General features: G+C 38.9%; 1 protein-coding gene across 9 annotated transcripts in view; it reads right to left on the bottom strand.

Annotated features, from left to right (window-relative positions):
• The window catches only part of LOC121941696 (sorbin and SH3 domain-containing protein 2-like), a 59,769-nt gene extending 39,338 nt beyond the window's left edge, over window positions 1-20,431 (bottom strand). For 3 of the 9 annotated variants that reach the window (XM_042484527.1, XM_042484529.1, XM_042484530.1), the window contains exons 1-2: window positions 20,022-20,419; window positions 12,224-12,405 (exon numbers count right to left, since the gene is read on the bottom strand). The gene's annotated coding sequence lies outside the window, so the exon portion shown is untranslated. Of the gene's footprint in view, window positions 1-12,223; window positions 12,406-20,021 lie in introns of all 9 variants that reach the window. The other 6 variants (XM_042484534.1, XM_042484531.1, XM_042484532.1 and 3 more) reach the window with 4 other exon arrangements.
• Window positions 20,432-23,414: the final 2,983 nt, after the last annotated feature.

The following is a 23,414-nucleotide window of genomic DNA, read 5'->3' as shown; positions in this document are numbered from 1 at the left end:
GGTGAAGTGAACAATTCGGTCTGCTAATCAAGGTAAGGTAGCATAGACATGTGAATGAGGTGTTGCCAAAGTGTACCAGGTTAGATCCCTAGCAGCCCTGAGTAGGATAGAAAAAAAGGTGGAAGAAGCTGTGGTTAATGTTGCTTTCACTCATCAACTAGTAAATAATTGGTTATTTTTTAATTAAAAAAAGCAAAATAAAGTGAAATACAAGAGGCCTTTTCTTTTTAGTCCGGCACTCCACTGACTTGGTTAGCTTTAACACCACATTTCAAACCACTTTCGATTTACAGGTAGTTAAATTTTAATGTTTTGTGTGATGTATGTTTTGCCTTTTTATAAATTTTCAATTGGCTATGCTGACACACAGCCGGCTAGCCCAAAAAGCACCCACTGCCCACCCTCTGGTCTCTGCTGGTTAGCTCAGGCTAGCCGCACCCGGGTTGGGAGGGACATAGCTAGTGGCACTGCTCATATGTGATCACGGCTGGTAATGCCGTCCCACTGGTGCTATCTGGTCTCCCCCAAGGTTGCCCCATTAAGAAAGTGGCTTCATTTTGAGCTGCAAAACAAGGTTAATATTATTAACTATGTTAGCACCACTAGCCATGCTGACACTGCTAATTATGCTAACAGATGCTAAAGGGGGGCTTGCGGCTTACCGGCTAAAATATACTCTTTTATATATATATATATATATATATATATATATATATATATATATATATATATATATATATATATATATATATATATATATATATATATATATATATATATTATCAGAATGCTTCTGAGAATCTTTCTGATTCAACGCTTTCACAAGACAAAGACTATCAGATGGATGATTCATATGTCTGACACATAAAATGTGTTGCTTTCAGGCTGAACAGAAATGTACTTAAACTGTCTGTGATATGATGCAGCTAAAATGGATTACAATAGTAGGCCACCAAGCTCTGTCACTTATTCACTTTCACATCTCTTTGACTTGACTGTAAAAAGTAGTAAATGTTTAAATTAAATCAACACAAACTGCCTGTCAAGTTTAAAAAGATGTTTATGTCAAAGCCCATGAAATCTACACGTGGGAACATAACTTCTTCCAGTTGAGTGACTTAACGACCTTAGCAAATGTTTTACAGCACTTATATGAAACATAAATAACTTAAATGGCATTGATAAATGATACAGATTGCCATGTTCACTTAACTGTAGCCATATGTGACGTCTGCCTCTTGCTATAGGGAGACCTTTTCTGGGAAGTGTTGCAGTAGGGTGCATGATTGATATGAATAGGGCACACATCAAAAGCCAAAGGGGCAACACAGACTGATGTATGACTGCGTGAATGCATGCACATGTGTGTCATCATGGGTCTTAGTGTGTATGACAGATACTACAAGTGACATCTTACAGTGGCTGCAGTGGGGATCATACATGTCTGGTATGTAAATAACTACGACATGCACAAGGCTAACTTCACCTTGCACTGACAGATCCTGGTGTGAAGTTTTGGGAGTGTGATGTACAGCAGCTATTGTTAAAATATTGGTGTAGATAGCTCCAAAGCTCTTTGACTACTATTAAATATTATGACTGGGACATTTCAATATTCCTAATAACCAGAAATGTAACAAAGAAAAAATGATACAAAAGAGAAGGCAATGACAAAGTTACAAATACAGTTGATCATGTTGTCTTTCTCAACACATATAGTGAAAATATAAAGTAATATTCATTTGAGCTGGATTTTTCATCTTGAAGTTACGTGATTTGGATAATACATTTGCTTATCAGTTATTTCAAGTGATTTAAATCCTGACAAGAGAGCATTTGTCAGGACATAAAGGTCATGTCTCCCCTTGACATAAAGGTCATGTGGTGAATGGTCAATGGTGAAAGCACATACCTATGTTGCAGTTTGTGTTTGAACTCAAGTTGAATTACAGCTCTAACAATGTATTACAAGACATTTTCAGCACAATGAAATCTCTGGGTCTCCCTTTACATGGACAAATACAGTCCTGACAATTGTGGCTATCATGGAATGAGGCTTATTTTGGAAAAGTAATGCAACCATATTCAGACATGAATGTGTAAACTACCTTCAGAGTTGACTCCGATGATGAGTGGAACTAGAGATATGACATAACATTACCATGTATTTAACCATGCTGAAAGTTTTTCAGGCATACAGATGTGACAACAGTCAATATGTTTTCCCAATGTAATAACGTAACAACAATAATAACAATAATACAATTAATACATGTTCTCATTATAACATCTTAATATGACCTATTATAATAAGAAAACTAATGTTTTCAGTATATAAAACTTTCTTTCAGGTGCTAATATTTCTGTTACTATGCTATTGTAACCAAAAAGAAACGTGTTTCCAAAAAAAAAAAAAAGTCTATTTAACCAGTATAACAAGATACTATAAAATATTCTCACTGTGACTGCTTTCAACATGATGAAGACAACAAAACAGTTTAAAGCTACAGCACAACAGCACATCACAACGTTTCTCATTAGCATTAGACCTGCAAAGCTAGTATTCCGCCAGAGAAAACTGACAAGTTAACTTTCTGACTGTAAAATGGCCTTTTAACCATTTATGCTGGTCACAATACTGTAAAATAAATTAAGGAATCCAAAACTATTGTTGGTTATGTTTTGTGGAAAAAAAAGGAAATAAATATTTAAAAAAATAAAATAATAATAATAATAATATTGGCCAATCTACTATTATCATATATGTTTTAAAACTCATGAATATCGATATCCATATCGTCTTCAAGAATCGTGTAAACTTCAGACTAAAGGATCATAATGCTAACACAATATGTTGAGGGCCCATGCCTTTAAAACATTGGTTAACATAATAGCCAACACTAACCTAACGAGCTATATGGTGCAATTAGATATGAATGGGTAGAATTTCAGAATTTAGAAAAGCACTGCATAACAAAATACAAATTTGCATTTTATTCATATCTGCCCAATCAAAAACAACCGTTCCTCAATATGCAAATTAGGTCAGATTTAGTTGGTGTGGATGATAAAAGCTGTGCTTGGATATGCAGTCATTAAAAATAATCAATTACTTAATTCAGTTGTGTGATTTGTATCTGAAATTTAATCTATTATGTTGTAGGCTTTTGTTGCTTTTGCCAAAGCAGAGACATGAACAAAGCACATGTATTAGTGTGAAAGAAAGCGTTTCCTAGACACACGTACAGGTGACTTTGAGACCAATGCTCTCAGGCAAAACACATAATACTCAATTCAACCTGCACAGACTACAAGGAACTCTTCCACAACAGGTATAACTTAAAAGTACTATTTATCATCCTTTTACATTAATAAGTCATTAATAATCATCAAATCATTTCATATACACCAAATCAAACACAAATACAACTACTTTGTTGCCTTACCATGTAAGGCCTTTCAAACAAAGTTAAAGCTGGTGAGGAGGAAATGTTGTTACTTGTAGGACTACATAAAGCCATGCACCGTGGGATACTTTCAGCCCCTGAAGACCTAACCCTCACCCTCATACAGCGCTTCCTCGTAAATCTATCTCTGCAAAACACACACACATACACACACACAGTGGGGTAAATCATGAGTCTGGCGTCGCAGCCAGTCGCCGTCCAAATGATGGTCAGATTATAAACAGGATCATGTTTCTTGGGGACAGATCAGCGGCGACACAGCAGCTGTGGCCATGGTGTAATGCTATGGCTGGACACTTGAAGAAAACCCGCCAGGCTCTACACCTCCCCAACAACTTTCACTATCTGTCCAGATCTTTTAAAGCTTTTAATCACAAACTGTGCAGCACTCTCTAAAGCCGGTGATAGATCATTAGCAGCCCATGTCTTTCAGTATGCATATCAGAGTATAGAGTATACTGGAGGAGCACCAAATGTTTCCATTAATATTCAGGGGAGTGCTGGTCAAAAATGTAATGCTTAATGTAATACTTAAAAGCCATGGGAATAAACATTGACAGATCAAACGCTCCTTTCATTTCTAGTAATGAGTGAATTTAAATGTCAATTTCCAGAACGTTTCTCTACAATGAGTTCTGGTGTACGTTTACTGAATGAAAGCTAAATGTGGTAAATAAACAATCAAGTGACATTAATTTCTGAAGAGTTGTTTCAAATCGTGTCCTAGTTTTGCTGGCCGAGGCATTTGGTATGTGAAGTTTCTTTCAGGGATTTTTTTTTTTTTTTTTACTTTGCCGTGGTTTATCCACCGACTGTAATTTAGGCATTGGTAGGCCACTCTGGAGACGAGTGTGTATATAATTACTACTTTAATGGCTGTGGGACTGCAAATACCCAAGTCAGAGCTATAAGCCACAGAAAGCCGTGATGCCCAACACCACAAGCCCATAGAGTCTCATTAGGCTGTTAGGTGACCCACTGGGACCCATTCAGTCTATATTAGTGGACTAAGAGGGTTTGAGCTTTGACTCCTTTAGAAACATAAGATACTTTGGAAGCTATGGTAGGAAGCTCATCCTCAAATGTTTCTTTATTAAAGGACCATTACTACTGGTTTGAATATATCTCTAGTAACGGTTTCTAACGGAAAGACCATCTTCCTCCACTTGATGACTTGGGGATTTTCTTTACCATAAGTTCAAGGTATACTATGCAGGATTATCCTAAAAAAAACAAAACAAAAAACCTATGTGCAGACTCAGAGAGAATTCATTCTTCTTAATATTCACTTACGACCCACTAGAAGTGTATGGTGGTGTATGCATCTGCAGAGACTCTGCCCTGAATTTTCTCATTTTCTTCTTATTTTGATGTGTTTGGGATGTTCCCAAGCATAGTTCCCAAGTGAAGTTGGAACTTAATAAAAAGGTAGCAACCAGGTGACAGACAGTATGAAGCTTGCATTCAAGAGGAAGTTCTGACAATCACAGACATAACAGAGAAAAAAGAGATAAACAAGACAGAATCCGGACTTAGCTTTCACTGTTACTTTTGCTGGTGATACGGTTTACAAGCAGGGTTGCAACAGTATACTGTGAAGCTGTATACAATGGTCAAAACATTGACGGTTATCATATCACGTACATTTGCTTGTCTCTGAAATTGAAAATAAAATGCAACTGGGTGAGAATCTTAACTGCACATATGCATTCACTTTCTTGCCTTCCAGACTTTTTAGGCATACTTCCATTAAAAATGATTTGAAGCTTGTTTGTTCAACAAAAAAACAACTACGTTTTTATTCCTGTAATGGTCACTAAAACTGATAATAATAATAATAATAATTATGTAAGACTGCATATCCTTATATTACCTGAGATGTTACCATGGAAACGTCATACCGTTGCAACCCTAGCAGTACCCGAGAATTCTTTCATAGTACTTTTACATTGCAGCAAGAATATGGGAATTTCAATGAGTAATCTTCCTCTGCGCGCTATTTAAGCAGTCTCATAAAACTTATGTGTAGACTGCACTTAAATGACGAAGCAGAACTTAATCAATGCCACTAAAAAATGAGATTAAATTATATCTGTCATGAAGCACTTTCTTTGCTCTCATCAACAAATGAAGGTTTGTTTGGCTCTGTCCTCATACTAAAAGAAATGTCCTGAAAAAACAATAACATGACGAAGAATGTAACCCAGACAGTGTAATGGAAACACAAAAGGAAGGAAAGAAAAACACAAACAACATCCTCAAAGCCCACTGGCCGGGATGCCATTAGTCACTGGCAGTTTGCCTTGGCATAGACAAAACAAGTGTCTAAAAACAAACATGTCACCATCCTTCCATGAGAAAAATGGCAACAATGGAAACAAAAGAAATAATAATGATCACGTTGTCCGAAGCAGTTTTACACAGCCCTTTTTTTAAAATGTTGCGCTTACTGTATATCGCTCTCTTCACTAGCTCTCTGGCATATTTTCTCTCATTCATAGCTCTTTCTTTACAAGACAAGTGTGCCCCTCTTTTAGCAACTGGACTCTGAAAACTGCTGATATTAAATGAATAGATACATTAAAAATTGTCTTATGAAAGAATACAAAACATATACAAATGATTATATAAAGAATAAAAAATGGAAAAAAATGACTAATCTCATAAAAACATATTAGGAAGAATTCTAACTTTCAGTATAAATGTAACTGGAATTTCTCATTAATATTTATTTATTTATTCGTAGCTAATTTATTTCAAAATGACATATTTTCCTTATATTCTAATTTAATTTCGGGATGGCATTTAAAAGATCCCTTTTTGTGTGTGTGCGCATGTGTGAGGGCAGCAGGAGAGAGTGAACAATCATTGGAGATAAGCCGACTATGGCCTCGAGGGTCCTGACCCTTGAGTGGTCACTCAGACTGAGACATACTCACAGGATGTCAACAGATTAAGCTCCTTAGCAAATCTATTTAAAGACCAAACCAAAAAGTCATCAATCATTTTATGTTCAGCTGTTCCATATACCAAGGATTATCAGCCGTTGAAAGCTTAATAAGATTTTAAAACACATACATTATGGCAGAAATATTAATGGACAATATTGATAGTGCAATATTAATGTGAAATGTTGAATTTAATTGAATCAGAGGGAACAAATCCCTCTTAAAAAAGGCAACAGAATGTCCCTGGAGATCCAGCATAAATTCAGTCGAGACATGGCCAGCCTGAAGCCCAGCTGACAGGGAGAGTGACCCCTCCAAAAAAGGCAGAATTTAGAAATGCTTCATTCCTTAATTACTGAATTGCAGCCAAGTTATTTGTGTGGTGCATTTTTGTGGTAAAAATGTGGGGAGTGCATGGATGTGGTACGAAAAAAGGAACGGCTTGGGAATCAAAACAAAAGTCTAGCCATAAGTAAATACACATTGTGCTTTAGCGGACAGGGAATTTTACAGCTTCAAGTATTTCTTGTTATGCATCAGACAAACAAGTAAACATTTCAACAATATGTAACTGCTATAATATAACAACACAGGAGGAGGGTAGCTGTAATACCTTGGGCTTAGCTGCACATTTTAAACAGTGAACTTAAAGTAATTTTAATTCATACTCAGAGGCTTCTTGATTTGCTTGTTTAAATTAACAGGAAAACAAACACTGGCAGTTCTGATGCAAATGCTTTACTCTAACGTTCTACAAGCAGCAAAAGTGTTCACATTTGTAAACCCTGCAGGAGCAGTTGAGCGTTACAACAGTTTCCGCAAAGACAGCCTGTCACTTGTTGTCTCGCACTCCCAAAACTCCATTTTGGGCATGTTAATTACAATAATATTAGCTCCACAGTCAGCCAACTTACTGAAGCTTAGCTATATGGTACAGTGGTCCTATTCAGCTTGATGACACATTAATACATACAGAGGCTATTCTAAAATTTGTTGAAGGCTGTGGTAACTTTTGATACGTAAATGTTGGCATAGCATTCAAGCTAGAAACTGTTGGACCATAAGCATCTAAATTTATGGCATCTGTACTTTCATATCAGCTGGACAATAAATTAAACCAAGTCCTATTCTCTCTATCTTGGCATTACAGCCTGTTATAGTGAAACCAAATCATAAAAGTCAGCAAAAAACAACTCTCCATTATGATGGCGTCATCATTTAGTAAAATTTCTGAAAATCTGACAATGTCACATTAAGCTTTTATCCACATCAAGGTGTGTTAAAAGCCTAAAAGCAAAACACAAACACACTGTTAAAATCCTTGCTGAGAGTTCGTCTTAACTTTAGGATTAAATCAGAAGATTATCCTGCTAGCAGTGATCACTTGCCAAAAATGCTTAACGAGAACATTCACACATTTTTTGATGACTGTTTGGGACATGCTTTTTGCAAACGGTTATGAGATTAAAGATTTGTGGCCGCCCCCCACGATTAAAACATCTGCCACCACAAATACATTTGCAACTGTTGGAGCCAAACCATTCATTAGGAGCACTTTTGAAATATATATATCGTTCAGTTATGCAAAATCTGGAAATAAACTGAGCAGTAGAAAGTCAGGCACACTGAAGGTGAAACTTTGCATTCACTTACAGCAGTTGTCCATCGTATCGACTTGATCTGATCAGATCTGAATGGATTGACAGATCAATTACCCAACCAGCAAGTCACAAACTGCTGCTGAGGATAAAAGGAACTCATGAACAGCTCTGCCTACGCTGCATTCACAGACCCGCAAAAACCTCCAAAATTAGAAAGGGGACACAGAATTTTACAAATGGACATGCGTTTAAAAGGAAAAAAATTAAAAACATATATTGCCACACACACACTCTCCTTCTGTGGGAAACACTGCTATGCTTGGGTTGCAATTGTTTCAGCATAATGTCATGGTTGCATAGGTTTTTAAAGAGAGTTTGTGACCTGCATTTAAATTTAGAACAAATACCCTCGAGCCAAACCATGCAGTAAATAAAAATCAATACTAAACATGTAAGAGCCTTAATGCATTACTAAAAACAGAGAAACACAGCTAAGTGCTGAACTAATAGCTCAAATGAAATGAGTCTTCATTCAAAGTTTTAAACCTCTTTTCAGACAAATACAAAGCTACTTGTTATTAGATGCAGGCCATTTTAAAGGAATATTTCACCAGCTCCATGTAACTGTTCTACCACCGCATTACTGCCACTAGTTGAACAACAACCGCTTCCAACAAAGTCTCCGTTATCAGCCTTGTTTGTTCAACCTTGCCACTCATTAGCAGACCCCCCTCTGGCTGTATGAATGGATAAGGGAGGTCAATACACTGACCCTGCGTGCCCACTCACTGCCCATACTGCAAACAACAGAGGCCCGTGTGTTCTGCAGATTGCATCACAACCCCACTAACGAGCAGAGCCACTGGCCTGAGAGCACTAATGCAATTATGCAACACAAGCCCCAGTACTGTGAGTTGGGGATATGGGAGAGGAAGAATGAATTGGATGTGACAATTCATGGGTTTGTTATCTTACCATTTCTATACAGAACTAAAGATGCATTCACTTTATATTGCTCTGATGTTCATGGGGAAAGAAAGAGATAAAAAATTAAATAAAAATACAGGACGGAAGAAGAAAATGGCAAGTAAAAAACATAGATGGACACAGAAAAAGACATGGATTGCAGAGAGGATGAGAGGTTCCCAAAAGGAAAATATTTGAAAAAGCAACACAGAAGGAAAATGGAAAATAGTTGATATTAGCATGTAGTATTATGTAAGCTGTCTGGCTGAAGCCGTCTGGGGACACAGCATCACCAGTAAACAACACCTCTAGAGCTGCCACTGTTTCATCTCTTCCTCTGCAAGATTTGTACACTACATGCAGAGCTCCATAATCGTGGCTACAGCAATGTAGAGCCCCAGGCTACACACTGAAAAAAAATCAAGGATCCAGGGGGATCCAGCAGGAATCCAGGGTACCTAAATGCCACAACTATTATATCATGCTAGTAAGAAGACGATCTACAGTAAGATCAGTACCACAGAATAATATAAAGGCCATAAAAGCAGCAAGGAGGTTGTGGATGACACTGAATACATTTCTGCTTTTAAATATGAGTTTCCAGATGACAAATGCTGATTTAACTGCCCTATTGTATAAGATAGACCAGCAAGATTGAATACGAAAACTGAACTTTTACTCTTTTTACAAGTCAGAATTATTTTTTCTGTCCTCCAGCTTGAATTCAATTTAGTACCAATGCATAAGGCCAAAGATGTTGACTGAATGCGTTACTACCTGGTAGTTTTGAAGTCTGCCTGAGATGTGTTGTGAGAGGCCTCATAGAAAAATGACTTTGGGGAAAATGCAGAAATTAGCTTACTCAAACAATAGCAGAGTAAAAACTCATATCTTGAGAAATAGGGACGTAAACAATGCTCATTATTAATCGTACTTGCGGGGAAATAGGCTCTGTGCAAAATACAGCATGACAGCAAAGACGACTTGTAGATCACTGTACCTCAACAGGAAAAAAGAACAATGCAGTAATCTTGAAGAAAGACTTAACACCCGAGTGACAAAATTAGCTGCAGACTACATCCAAATTTTTCAGTTTAGTTATTCTTTTATGACATTTTCTAAATTTAATGACAAAAACAAACATTTTAAATAATAGTCTGTCATTTGACGCAAGGGGAACACTAAAGCAGATTGGCTATCAGCTGAAGCTAAGATTACATTCCCTATACATAGTCTGGATTCCCCAGGTACCAGTGTTAAGTGTCAGGCATGTAGATAAGAGGAACTTGATTAGCTGGGGTGCTATATTTACTGCCATTAGGCAGGACCCTTTACCCTCTAAGGTGGTTTGGATCATCGACAATCCACCTGAGGAATCTTTATGTTCTCTGGATGTAAAGCATGAGGGATTATTATCATTTTCCATCTATACTGACTAAAATTCACCAGGTGGTTAAAGAGAGAAAATAAAATTCAACTGGAAACACGACAGGAAATATGTCTGAGAGGAGACCGCTAATCTGTTTAAATTAAGTCATCATAGGTTTGACAGAGCTTTGATGACGTTAGTGGTATCACACAATACTGCAACTAATGACAGTAAATACGAGTGGACATATTCTCATGAATACTGAGGTATTTTGAATGACTCCTGTTTACTGAGAGTATTACAAATTCACATGAGACTGTAATTCAAGAGCCTTGTGTTTGCAGTTATTCTGTAAAAGACACCTTTTGAATTTTTTTGTCCTTTTGTATATCAGCTTTTAAACAAATACTCAGTATCAGGAAGGAATGAGGAAAAGGAGGACAAGCAAGGTAACAGTAACAAGGGAATCAAAGATTTTAAGCCCCTAAAGTAAAACAATTGTTTTTCTGTAAATACCTGTAAGCTTCATAATTTGTAAGGCACACATACCTTAAAATAGTCAAACCTTACTTATTTTGGTTTCTGTCCAATAGTCTAACAACTTCCTAGACCCACGTTATACAGATCCACCCAAATAATCTCTATTTCAAATAATGTAGCTAAAGTCTAACTGAGACGTTTGACAAGAGCTTTGTTGTCTGCAAATAATAAAGTTTTAGTTGGGTTGGAATGTCAATGAATCATAATATATGTATCAATAATGTTACATTTGCCTTGGATAAATGGAGAGCCACAGACAAATTGCCTCACTGTATGTCAGGTCCGGCAGAGAGGAAACCAAGTGAACCCGCGCTACGAACCGAAGCTGGGAACCACCCCTTACTGTGTACCCAAGGGGTCAAGGTGACATTCCACAACACCTCTGAGACTGGTCTAATGGAGGGATTGGAGCATGGCTTTTGTTGAGTGGGAAAGAAGAGACCATGAAAAAGGGTGTAACAAGAGATGGAAGTATGTAAAAGGGACAGAGGGAAGAAAACAGGATTTCGGGGCCAAATTATGGGAAGGTAAAGGGGTAAAGGGAAAGAGGTCAGGAAGTTTTGGAGGATTGAAGTAATGCTTTTCTGCAAACTCAGACATAAAAATGTAAGAAAAGGTTCAGCAGGTGGATTTCGGTTCCCGTTTTCAGTTAGAAAGTCACAGTTTTTTTTCCTCAAGCCTAAATTAATCTTGTGGGGTTGATGTATAAAACTTTTTTAATCCGCAAAACTGCAATCTAAGTTATTTGCTGATGCTATTCCTGAGGTGGCCGCGGCAGCAACCACCGTTTTATTTGACACCATTTCCTCTGTCCACTGTCACAAAAGACAAAAATTCTACCCTCACTCTATAATTGTGGGTTTTGGCAGAACAGATAAATACAATTCCCTTTTGGCGTTTGGGTTGTAAAATCTATTCAAGTCTTCTTAATTTGCACTCCCTTTAAAGCATCAATGTGTTCATGAATGCAGACACATTACAAAGGGATACACATCACTACATGACCTGTTTGTGCATGAAACGTGACAATAAAGACCATTTTAAAGCACAAATATATGTAAGTATATTCAAATATTTCATGAGTTAGGAAAGTGAATTTAACTTGTTCTTGTCAATCCATAATTCTTACATTCAAAACACTTTTTAAAAAAACAAATTTTAATGAACACAGTTCTTCTGTGTTTTGGTATAAAAATGCACATGAGCACATTATTTACATATGAAACGAGACCCTGTAGTGTCTTTTGTGGAATTTAACCATAAAAGCCTGACCTCCCAACCAGCAGAGTGCAGGTGCAACAGTCCATCAAGCAGAGGAAATTTAACTCTTACCGTCATAAAACCAAAAGACTGGAGACTCGCTAAGAAGAGTCAGGTATAGGTGAGCTGTAAACCCGCTTCCTTCCGCTTTTTCTTCTTGTACTCTGATTTGCTTTTTCGTCTTCTTCCCTCCGCTCAGGATAAGTCTCTCCTCCCGGTCAAGCTTTATTCCCAGGTCTTACCTCGTTTAATGCCTAGGGAGCACAGAGACAACAGAACGAGGAGAAAGTTAGAGAGCCAAAGAGTGGGAGTGACAGGGAAAGAGAGTTCCCTGTTTGGGTGAAGCAGTGATCAGATACGGCTATTTTCAGACTCAGGCATGCTCGTCTATGAGACTGGAAAGTTACCCCCCAGTGTAGATGGGTGGGGGCTTAGTGACAGGGTTGACTATCTCTATTTTACCACACGCACACATGTTTGCATGCAGACATACCACACACTACGCACTCACAAATGTACGCAGAGACAGCCTTCACATGCACGCACAAACACCATCACAAACATAATATTAAGGCAAAAAAATGCATAAGGTAGGTGCACCTCTGACAAGTTATGCAAGGTTAAATGAACCACAGTTGGGATGGCAGTGGGAGTAAGCAGACAGAGAAGGGTGTCTCCACACGCCCATCGCGCCTCCAGGGCTTTAATGTCACACAGCAGCCAATGTCGTCAGTGTGGGGCTACGTCAAGTGGACTACTCCACACGGAAACTGACAGGAGTGTCAAATTGTTCTCACATGAGATTTTCCTCCACGTTCTGTTGCTGACACTTTGATTGCCTGTGAAGAAGGGATGCGCAAATGTGCATGCATAAACACGGACAAGAAGCAGACACACTGACTCTTGCTGTTTTTATCACAAATAAACCGGTCAGTGTCATATCAGGCTGTAAATGTATACAGACTAATTATGTGTCCACTCACCTGTGTTATTAATAATCTTACTGCTGTGTAATCCATATGGGAACGTATATTTGGAAATGACCACACACATACACACACAGGCTGAATATACACAGTAGAGAGGTCAGCCAGAGGCACCTCTAGACCCCAGACTCCCTGCTATTCCCAGAATGATGATGTAACTACTGCTATTAGCATCTCATATTTAGAGCCTTGATACCTAAAACCAACCAGGCAGCTACTGTGCAATATGCTATTTGGATCACTTCCACCTCCTCCCTTCACACCCGTAATCGACAATAAACAAAACAGGCACAAAAATCAGCAACTAACAAATTGCCGTATTGGGTTCAGGAAGAGTTCAGCAGTCACAATAAAGGAAATGGTAATGCAGCTCCATTAGTAGCAAGTGAATGCTGATAAGATTGCTCAGTGGGGACTTCTTTTCTCTACAAAAATAGATGGCTAAAACAAATGTGATTCTAACTATATAGGTTACCGATACTGCCTCTTTTCCCGCCTAATTTCAACATACTTAAATGAAGCAGTAAGGTGACATCCCCTTTCTCAGTCCACAGCCTTCTTTAAGATGGCATGCCAACAACTAAAAACAATCTCCTGTGTCTGTCTGCATCTTAAATGGACCCATTATCCAAGTGCATCACAAACAATGACTCTAGTTTAGTAGTATTTCAGCAAGTAGTATCGTAAGAATATAGCCTATAAATCTCTAATAGTTAAAAACACTAAACTCACAGACACGCTCAATCAAGGGTAAACATATTGCCAACCTTTAACTCAAACATTGATGGCATTAGTTGAGATGTACTGGATTGACACGATCTGTTTCTGCTGTCATCGTGCCAGTGATGAAGTGGTAATGTAGAAATCTACACAGGCACAGATGGTTCCAATAATAAGTAACACTCCTGTAACTATGCCCCCCAATCACCAGAGCTGCAGACCCTGGGGGTTCCACGGCCCACTACGGTGATTGGTGTGTCAGCAGACATGATCAAACAGCAGCTGGCCCCCAGAAATTTCTGGTCACGTGCCAAGGATCACAGAGGTATGGTGAAAAGCTGACAACTGACAGGTGATAATGATGTAACCTACAGGCCAGAATCAGGCGAGTATCAGGACACTAATAAAGTATTGAAGGGTCGAGGCACCTGGGTTTAGTTTTGTGGGATAGTTATTATCTATTTACCTCAGACATTATACGCTAACCCACATTAGACTTTACAGAAGGACTCCTGACGGTGACTATTTAGTCTGAATATGCTAAATGAGTAGTGAAGCATATATGCCACGCATTGCTTTGTTTATTTGTTTTGTGTTGTTTACTTAAAATCATCACCGCATATCATGTGAAACATCAATAAGGGGTGAAGATTTGTCAGTGTATGTGTGTGTGTGTGTGTGTGTGTGAGTGTCACTACGTCTGCTTTACTCGCCGAGACTTCAATCTGCTCGGTCTGTCTCCATCTTAAGCACCAGGTGGTTTAACCAGGATATCTGGGCAATAGCTAGCTTGACTACAGTCTTTTGGTTAGCCAAGCTAGATGACATCCTGTCTTTCTGTGCAAAGGTTTGCCAGCATCTGATGTTTCTGCATCAAGCTGGCCTTCACTCATAGCTCCATGGTCAAAGCACACACAGCCGAGACTGGAGTGCCTGCGTATTTCACCTTTATGGTAAATGTATTGAAATGGCCAAGGATATCATGTGACTTTGTCAGCTTTTCAAAATAAGGTGTTAACACATATCCTGTCAGCACCCGATCCATATCGGACACCCGATCTGTTCAGGTTCCATCCTCTGACCAATGGGCTGTTCTGACCCTGACCATCCGAGGTCAACGCCGAACCCCAACCATCGTTGCACATGCGTTCACAAATCGAGTTTCTAATACAGACAGCGCAGCAAAATATACAAAAACGTGTGTGGATTAACATTAATTTTGATTACATTCAGAGAAAATATAACACATGTTACCTGTCTCCTTTATAAATTAAGAAATCCCACTCAATTGTGAGGGAAGTTAGTTTTTTCTTTTCTAGAAATAATTCTTCATGATTAAATTTTAATTAAGTACAACTTTGACAACAAATTCGGACTCAAAATCAAACATTTTTAATGTCTCAATTTGTAAAACTGCCCAAATTAAAGATCCAAACTATGCAGCTTGAAATAGCAACATCTCTAAATATTTGAGGGGTAAACATAGATAAACTTGTGAGCTAAGTAGCTAAGAGTTTGAGACTTTTTCCTTTTAAAATAAAGGAACATATTGTTATTTCCGTAAATTGCCTCTTAATTAACAACGCATTTGTCAGTAATACAGTTAAGATGGAAAAAATATGAATGTGCATGGTGATTTAAGAAGTGCTCCTATATATATTTTCAGTAGGGAGCCCCAGTGCTACTAGAGGAAAAAGTCCATAGCCCTGACCAACAAGATCTCCATCAACATCTGAATAAACATGATTGATAAGCCGTCCCCTATCATGTTTTGCATGTGAAGGAATGATTTATAAAACTATTAAAACCAACATGACACAGCAGCAGCTTAGGAATGATCTCATTAAAGTACCAGAGCAAACTATTTTTATAGTGACTGATACACACTCACACTCAGACACACCAACACTTTGACCTATGAGCCACTCTGGACTACAGCGGCCGCGTCGACATGGTCTCGCCCGTACAGTTTCAACACCTAATTCATTATCAGCGTCTGCAAGGCCCTGCCATTCCCAGTTAAGTAAGTGGCAGGTTATAAAAAGCAGACGAGCTGTGCATGTACACATTAGTAAGTGTCACTTACTGGAAAACACTGAAACCTGGGAGCAGATGAGAAAAGGAAATATATATCCACATGTATATTGCTCAACAGAGACAGTCCCAGTGTGTTGTTGCTTTAGAACAGCACAGGATGTAGAGGAATATGAGCTAGGAGCTCACTGTTTTGTGTTGATACAGTAAACACAATTTTCAGATGTGAAATAAGAATATGGAAGTCATTTATAATACATCTGCAACCAGCTAACCATAACATAAAAGGTTTTACGCCTCTTGTTTCAAACAAGAGCATCTTATTCCCACCAGAGTTCAGTATACAAACAATTCATGCAGACACTGACTAAGAAAATACCCATAAAATTATCTTAACAGCTCTGGACTCCAGCACACAGATGAACACATTTTACTTCATCTCAATAACATTTTAACATTTTTTTATCACCTACATAATTTCTATAAAAAGATACCTGCATTATGTAGAATTCGTAGGCAACGGGACAAATTTTTGATATTGGCATTGTTCAGATTTCTGCATGTGGTCGAGTCTGTTTGAAGTACAATTAGTATTGACCAGTAGTAGTACTGCTCACTGAGCAGCAGCCAGGTAAATACTCCATGTGGAGGGGTGGAACTCAACAGCCGAAATGCAGTCTCAGAAACTATCACCTACCGTCTGACAACGGCTGCGCTTTATCTTAACTTTTTTTTTTAAAGATTATTTCTAGGGCTTTTTGCCCTTAATTGACAGGACAGATATTAGTGTGACGAGAAGAGAGTAGGGATGACATGCAGGAAACGGCCGAGGTCGGAATCGAACCCGCAGCAGCTGCAGTGAGGATGCAGCCTCTTTACATACTCTGTACTCTACCTATTGAGCTACTGGGTACCCCACTCTATATTATTTTTTTTAAAAATGTATATGCATTCATATTCAAATACTTGTGTCACACGAATAGCAGAAGCGAAAGAGGAAGTTTTGGCGTGGATATCCACTTGCAACACCGAACCTCCTGAGACATTGGTGGTTGCCCTCAGAGGCTTATTGATGTCAGACCGATAGCCAAAGGGTTCAGAGACTGACACCTATAGGATGTCACAAAAAGCTTACAGCTTAACTGAAGACATTTCAGAATTGCCTATTTAATCTATGATGGGCTGCATACAGTAGCTAAAAATCCTGATGGGTTAGGGTTAGGGTCTTTGCTTATTGTGAATAGAAATGATAAACTATGCTGTTTAAATTCTGTCCATTATCCATGATCTACAAGCACCGAGCAGCAAACACAATCTGAAGCTCTGACTTCGGACCTAGTACCTGTGCTCTTCCAAGGTAGTCTTCCACCACCTTTCCCTGGCTTAGCAGGATAGACTCCTTAATACCTCTGTGTTGAGTCGCTAATTAGTCTAAAGCATGTCTCAATCCTTAACTGCTTAGAGAATTCTGCCTTTTTATACTCTAGCGGTAAACTTGTGTTTATTCTTACACCCTCTGAAATAAATATACTAAAATTCCCGGATGGAAATTGCATCTACATGCCAGTATAACAAATACAGAACAAAAAAATGCAGGGTCCTGGATGGGAAGGACATCACTCAGTAAAGATGTACCATGAAATTAGTGGATGATTTTTTATATCAACACACCTTAACAAAGAATATTTTTGACTGGTTACACATGTCGCTGAGGTTTATTTTTCTATTCTCCAGTTAACTGCACGACTCACCAACCACATCTAGCTGGAGTTAAATTAACCAGACCGACATCCTTAAGCTCAGGAGGTTTAAAAGTTCACATTGATATAGCACATATTGTATGAGACAGCAAAAAAATGATTTATGACATTTTGTAGTCAGTATTCTCTGTTTCTGTCTCTGCCACTAAAACATTTATTCATCCACATCCGATCATTGTAAATGTGAATGCACCATTAGTGCCACACAATCCACAGTGTGTGGCACACGAGGTTCTTCCACTTGGTGTGTTCACTGTTAGTTATTGCAATTATAGCAGTATAAAGAAGCAAGATATGATTATAGATGTTATAATTCCATCTTTACTTACATGAACAGTATTGGATTGGACCCCCCTACTTTTATAGGACTCTCTGAATTCTAATTACTTTATTAATTTGTAGATAAATTCTACAGTATCACAAGAGCCTTGACTTAAACTCACCTGACCTATCACTGATCATTTCCATCAATTTCCAATGTCAACAACAAATATATATTATTATAAAAAAGAAAATGGCTTAACAGTTTATGCAAAAAGTCACCATCATCAAACAGCTCAGTCAAATCTCACAGATTTGGTCATTGAGAAATCTCAGGGAGGAAACATGTTCTGCAGACGGCCCCCTTATCACTGGGACTAAGAATGAGGCAAGCTTTTCACACACCACTTGAGCCATGACATCAGCCTCTGAAGAAGGGCCAAGAGAGAGGGGAAGATGGAGGAAGAAGACACAAAATACAGTGCACCAAAACAAGGAAATAAACACTGAAAGGGATATTAAAATGAGAATGTGTGTGTAAGAGAAAGATTAAGAGAGAGTGACTAAAGTGAAATATCAGAGTAACCGCCTGTTACATTCTGTACTTTCAGGAGAAAATGTATCACATTCTACTATTCCCTGATGGCCTGCCTTGATCCCCTTTCCTGCTCTCATCCCCTACTGCTCTCACTCAAACATGCATGTATATACATACACACACACACACACACACACACACACACACACACACACACACAGAGTCTCTCTCAGTAACTCTAAACTGGCAGGTGCAACTGAGTTAACGCTAACAGACACATACTTTCTGGCTCATTGGCCATCAATCAAGTCCAAATGCTATGATCACCCATTAAGTGTGTATATTTAAGCCTCTATGAGGGGCTGTTTATTGGTGCAGCAGCCCCTCGAGACAGATAGCAGCCAACTGTTGCTCGTCATATTGCCCCCCACTGTGTCGCTTCCTCTCCCCCAGACATAAGTATGCAGTCATAGAAATACACAGAATACTACATCAAAGATACCGTCCAGTAGTCACAGAGCAGGTAGGTCACACTGGGAGCGGTATGAGGTTCCCGGAGTGATAATGTTACACTTTGTGCATCCTCCCCACTCTCCCTGTTCGCCCTGCATTCAAATAGGGACTCACAGATACCATCCATGCTGCTGGCCTTTTATTTTTCCTCATTACATCATCCCTTTTTATCAGTTCACAGGCAGCAGCACCGGAGAAACACAGGGGCTGATTATTCCTCACTGCTTTCTCTCAGATCTCGGATAGGACCTGGACAACACAGCTGTCTAAAATGGCATACTGCAGTAGCATTCAGAAGTCAGAGGCCCACTGGTTTGAATCCAAGCCCTCTCAATAAAGACTGAGCAAATGCAAATGAAAACAAAAAGCAAATGCAATGAAGAGTTAGTTTTGGTTTCATAAAATAAGTAACTCCACAGGACACAATAGAGTCCTAGTCACTCTAATTGGTAAAGAATTGCTGAGATTAAATCTGCATAACAGATCTAGATTACTATTTCATTATTTTTATTATAAAGCTACATATAAAATACTGCACTGTACTGTAGAGGAGCGTGTAAACAATAGAGATTATCCTAAGTATTTGGGATATAGGTTAAACATGGATATCCCAATTCATGCTGTTTGCTACTGTACCAAGCAGCATGTTTATTGTTTGTCTCTCATGCTGTCTTTAAGCTACTGCAACTAATGTAAAGCAATATTTCTTAGAGTTTAAATGCTTGTGGTTTGAGTATTTAACATGCTCCCAGCCCTGACCACATCTCCCTTTAATGCACTGGAAACAGCAATCCACAGGAATGCACTTCAGTGGAAACTGAGGCGACCTTACCGCATCCCGGATGAGCTGATTCATTTGTCCTAGTCTCGCCTATTACAACTATAGCTTCATTGTTGCTTGTAACGCACTTAAAAAACACTCAAAAATAGCCTGTTCACCTCCTCAAACAGCACAGCTCTGGGTTGCAGTCGCTGCAGCTGCTAAAAGCGGCGCGGAGGGAAGGATATTATTAACAGCCCCTCAACAACAACACTGCTGACACACGGTGTGTACGTACCTCAAAACGACAGCCGCCTCGCTCCACTAATCCAGTAACATATCGTCAGGTAGTCAGCCTCTTCCATGTGTAATGAAGTCTTCACTCGACAAACACGGCGAGCTGCAGAGAAGCTAGTGCGGTGTCCGTATGATGAAACCGTACACCTGTTTTTTCGACGCGCATGGATGTTGCCGGTGTCGGTCAGCTAACTAAAGACAACTCCCTCTCTCGGGGGTCACCGGGGCTCGGATAGCAATGCGGTGGAGCCGTCTTGTCCCCCCTTTCCTCTCGACAAAACCCTCCAAGGAAGAGGCGACACAAGTAGTTACCGCATGCCTCCTCTTTTGTGTTTGACTGCAAGCGCCGGTCGCACCGCGGTCCTTCAGCACTGCACACCGCTCCGCCGGCTCTAAAGCACTCGCGTCTATCCAGAAATGGACTGAACCTGCCTCCCGTTTCCGCTTTTTATTATTATTGAATGATGCCGTGGCTCCGTGCGCAAAATGGCCTCTGTTATTTCCATTCAGCAACAGTCCACCGCGAGCTTCTCATTGGGTCCTAGTGTAGCCATGGCAACGCCCGCGGTTCAATCAGTGCTCGCAGAGGACACACGCGCGCACACACACAAACACACAGCAGGCCTGTGTGCAGCTCACTGCTTACAGGAAAGTGCCACTTTACCCTTTGTCTGCAGCAGAAACACATTAATAAAGTATTTTTTAAAGAAACTGCCCTCACATACCAATTTCAAAAAAATCTAATCTAGTTACAGCTCTGTGCAAAAGTCTTCAGCCACTGTAATCTTTGTTATTTTAGCAAGGTTATAATGATCATCCATATTTATTTCTCAGTGGACTCTTTACTAAAATACATACAGTAAATATGTTTACAATAACAGCTAGGTTGCAAGTATTAAGTGTGACCTCCCGTTCCACTTAGCATGTCCTGAACTCTCTTGAGCAGACAATGTGAGATTTACAATAATAATCTTCACGTATTTATTCCACGTTGCACTAAAGACATGCCTACAGCTCAATATTGATTGTCTGAGCTACCTTTTGATATGGTTGTAGGTCTACAATTCCACGATTCACACTAAATATTGACTTCAGTCTAAAGAACACATTTTGTTCTAACTTTTTTGGTGTTTTTAATGTAATGTACATGTTGCCTGTATTCTTTGTTTGTATTTTAATAAAGAGCCTGAGAAAAAATATAGATTTTTTCTCTATATCCTCATTACATGGTAGCCCAAGACTTTTGCACAGTATTGTACATATCTTAAAACAATATCAAACTTAAACATTTGATAAAAAACTAACCAAAACTATTAATTTATGTAAATTTTACAACTTTGTTTTATAACTAATTAGGTAAACTAAAATTACTTCATACTTGTGTCTATTTTATCTTATTTTCTTCTGTCTGGTTTGTGCCAATCTGTCTCATTATTTTAATTTGTAAATTTTTGTATTGACCACTTAGTATACTGTTTTTAAAACTGTTAATAAAAGGTTAAAAAAATAAGAAAGATGGAAAAGAAACACAGTAGAAAGTTTAATGGAGGCAACATTCTCTGTGTCAATGGCTAGAACATGAAAATAATACAGTGGGCTTAGTGAGTGATCCAGACAGATCCAGGCTGGGAATAAAGCCAGACATGTGCCAAAATGTATATATGTGTTTCCCTGGCAGCATACCATGTTGTCATCAAACTGTTTCAAGGCAAATGTTGAGCTATTAATACATAACAAGTGGCTTATAGCTTGACATCCTTTTAGAATTAATGGACCCATTGGTGTAGGCCTAACTTGTGTTGTGAGGATAGGGTTACAAATTCTAGTAGGCCCTAAAGATCGGGAAAAGATATAGGCCAACCTCAAGTAAACCTGTAGGGCCAGAGCAAGCATACATAGAGGCTTACATTTTCTTTATAATACACTGGAAAAGAGCAAGCTAAAACTGAGAAGAGATTATCTAGAACATATGTAGGATGTAGATTAACTCTTTGAAACTCAAGCAAATTGGCTTGATTCTTTAAAAAAAAATGGAAAGAAGGCAATGATCAATGAAAGAAGACATTACCCAAAAACTTGTTAATGTAGTTATGTCGTCACAGGCCTGTGTGTGTCTGCAACTTGCTGTAAAACACATGGTCTGCACGTCATCTAAAATTTGTATTTGGTCAAATACATTTGCTTTTGATGAATGTATGAGTCCCATTTTAACATGAAAATTTGCTGCCCCACTGCATTCCACAATGCACAACACGATTAGAAACAAAAACATGTGGTGGATGCCTTATTGTGTCATTGGAGCGCTGAAAAAGTTGAGGCCAGCTCAACGTTGTTTTGTAGTGCGTCACGCTTTGTGTCTGGCATCAGTTTGTAGTTTCATGCCACCGGTTTCCATTGAAAATGACTTATAGCCTGTTGTGTTGCTCTTAATGTGAACACAGCATAACAGATTTCCATGTTTTGTAATAAAATATATTAAAAAAATATGTCAGTAAATACCCTTCTTGTAAATTTTGAAGCTTTTAGATGTCTTCAAAAAAGCAGTTGCTAACAAATAGCTAAATGAGACTTCAGAGTGCCATTACACTCACACGTTTCAACGACTTATTATGGTGTCGACATGAAAGTCACGCAGTCACAGTGTAGTTTGCTTACAGTATTGTGTCCAGACTTTTTACTGGGGTAGCCCAAGTAGGGCACTGACTTATGCTGGAGCAGCATGAAGTACAGGTGCCGCTACGGGTACATGTGTCGGCACAGCTTTAATCTACCAGTTTTGTTTCCACTAACCATACCTTTTTCAATTAGTAATATTGCAGTGTCTTACATTAAATAGACCTACCAATCACAACACAACAGAGTGACACCACACAAATGTGAAGTATAAGCCCAACTGCTCCAAATCAAAGCAGATCTTCTTCCACCTCTGTGGCCTTTTGGCAGGCTAGACACTACTCTGGCACATCACTGTCTTTCAGGTTCGCACCTATAAACAAAAATTCAGTTTATTCGTCAAACAGCTCAAACTGACCATGCAGCAGATAGCCAATCATGAGGGGGTGGCACCTGGGATGGCCAATCAGATTTCAAAGTTGGCCCGTGCCACCCCAGGCCACTCTTTAGACATACCCCTGTTGGTTTATAGTCTATAATGTTAGCTTTTTACTTCTGACAATTGCATTTACACTTGAAAAAAATTCTCATTCTAAAAGTAGAGTGCTTGGTGGCTCCTCACCGGAGTCCAGACTCAGCCCCTTGCTGCATGTCGCCCCCTATCTCTCTCCCCCTGTCACACTCAAACTGTCCTGTCCATTAAAGGCAATAAAAGCCCCAAAAAATAATCTTTTCAGTTGTAAAGATTATCTTCCTGAACAAACTGCATAAGTATAATAAA

This window comes from Plectropomus leopardus, chromosome 4 (genome assembly GCF_008729295.1).
Source record: "Plectropomus leopardus isolate mb chromosome 4, YSFRI_Pleo_2.0, whole genome shotgun sequence".
Taxonomy (NCBI): Eukaryota; Metazoa; Chordata; class Actinopteri; order Perciformes; family Serranidae; genus Plectropomus; species Plectropomus leopardus.
This window is presented reverse-complemented; position numbering and strand designations above follow the sequence as displayed.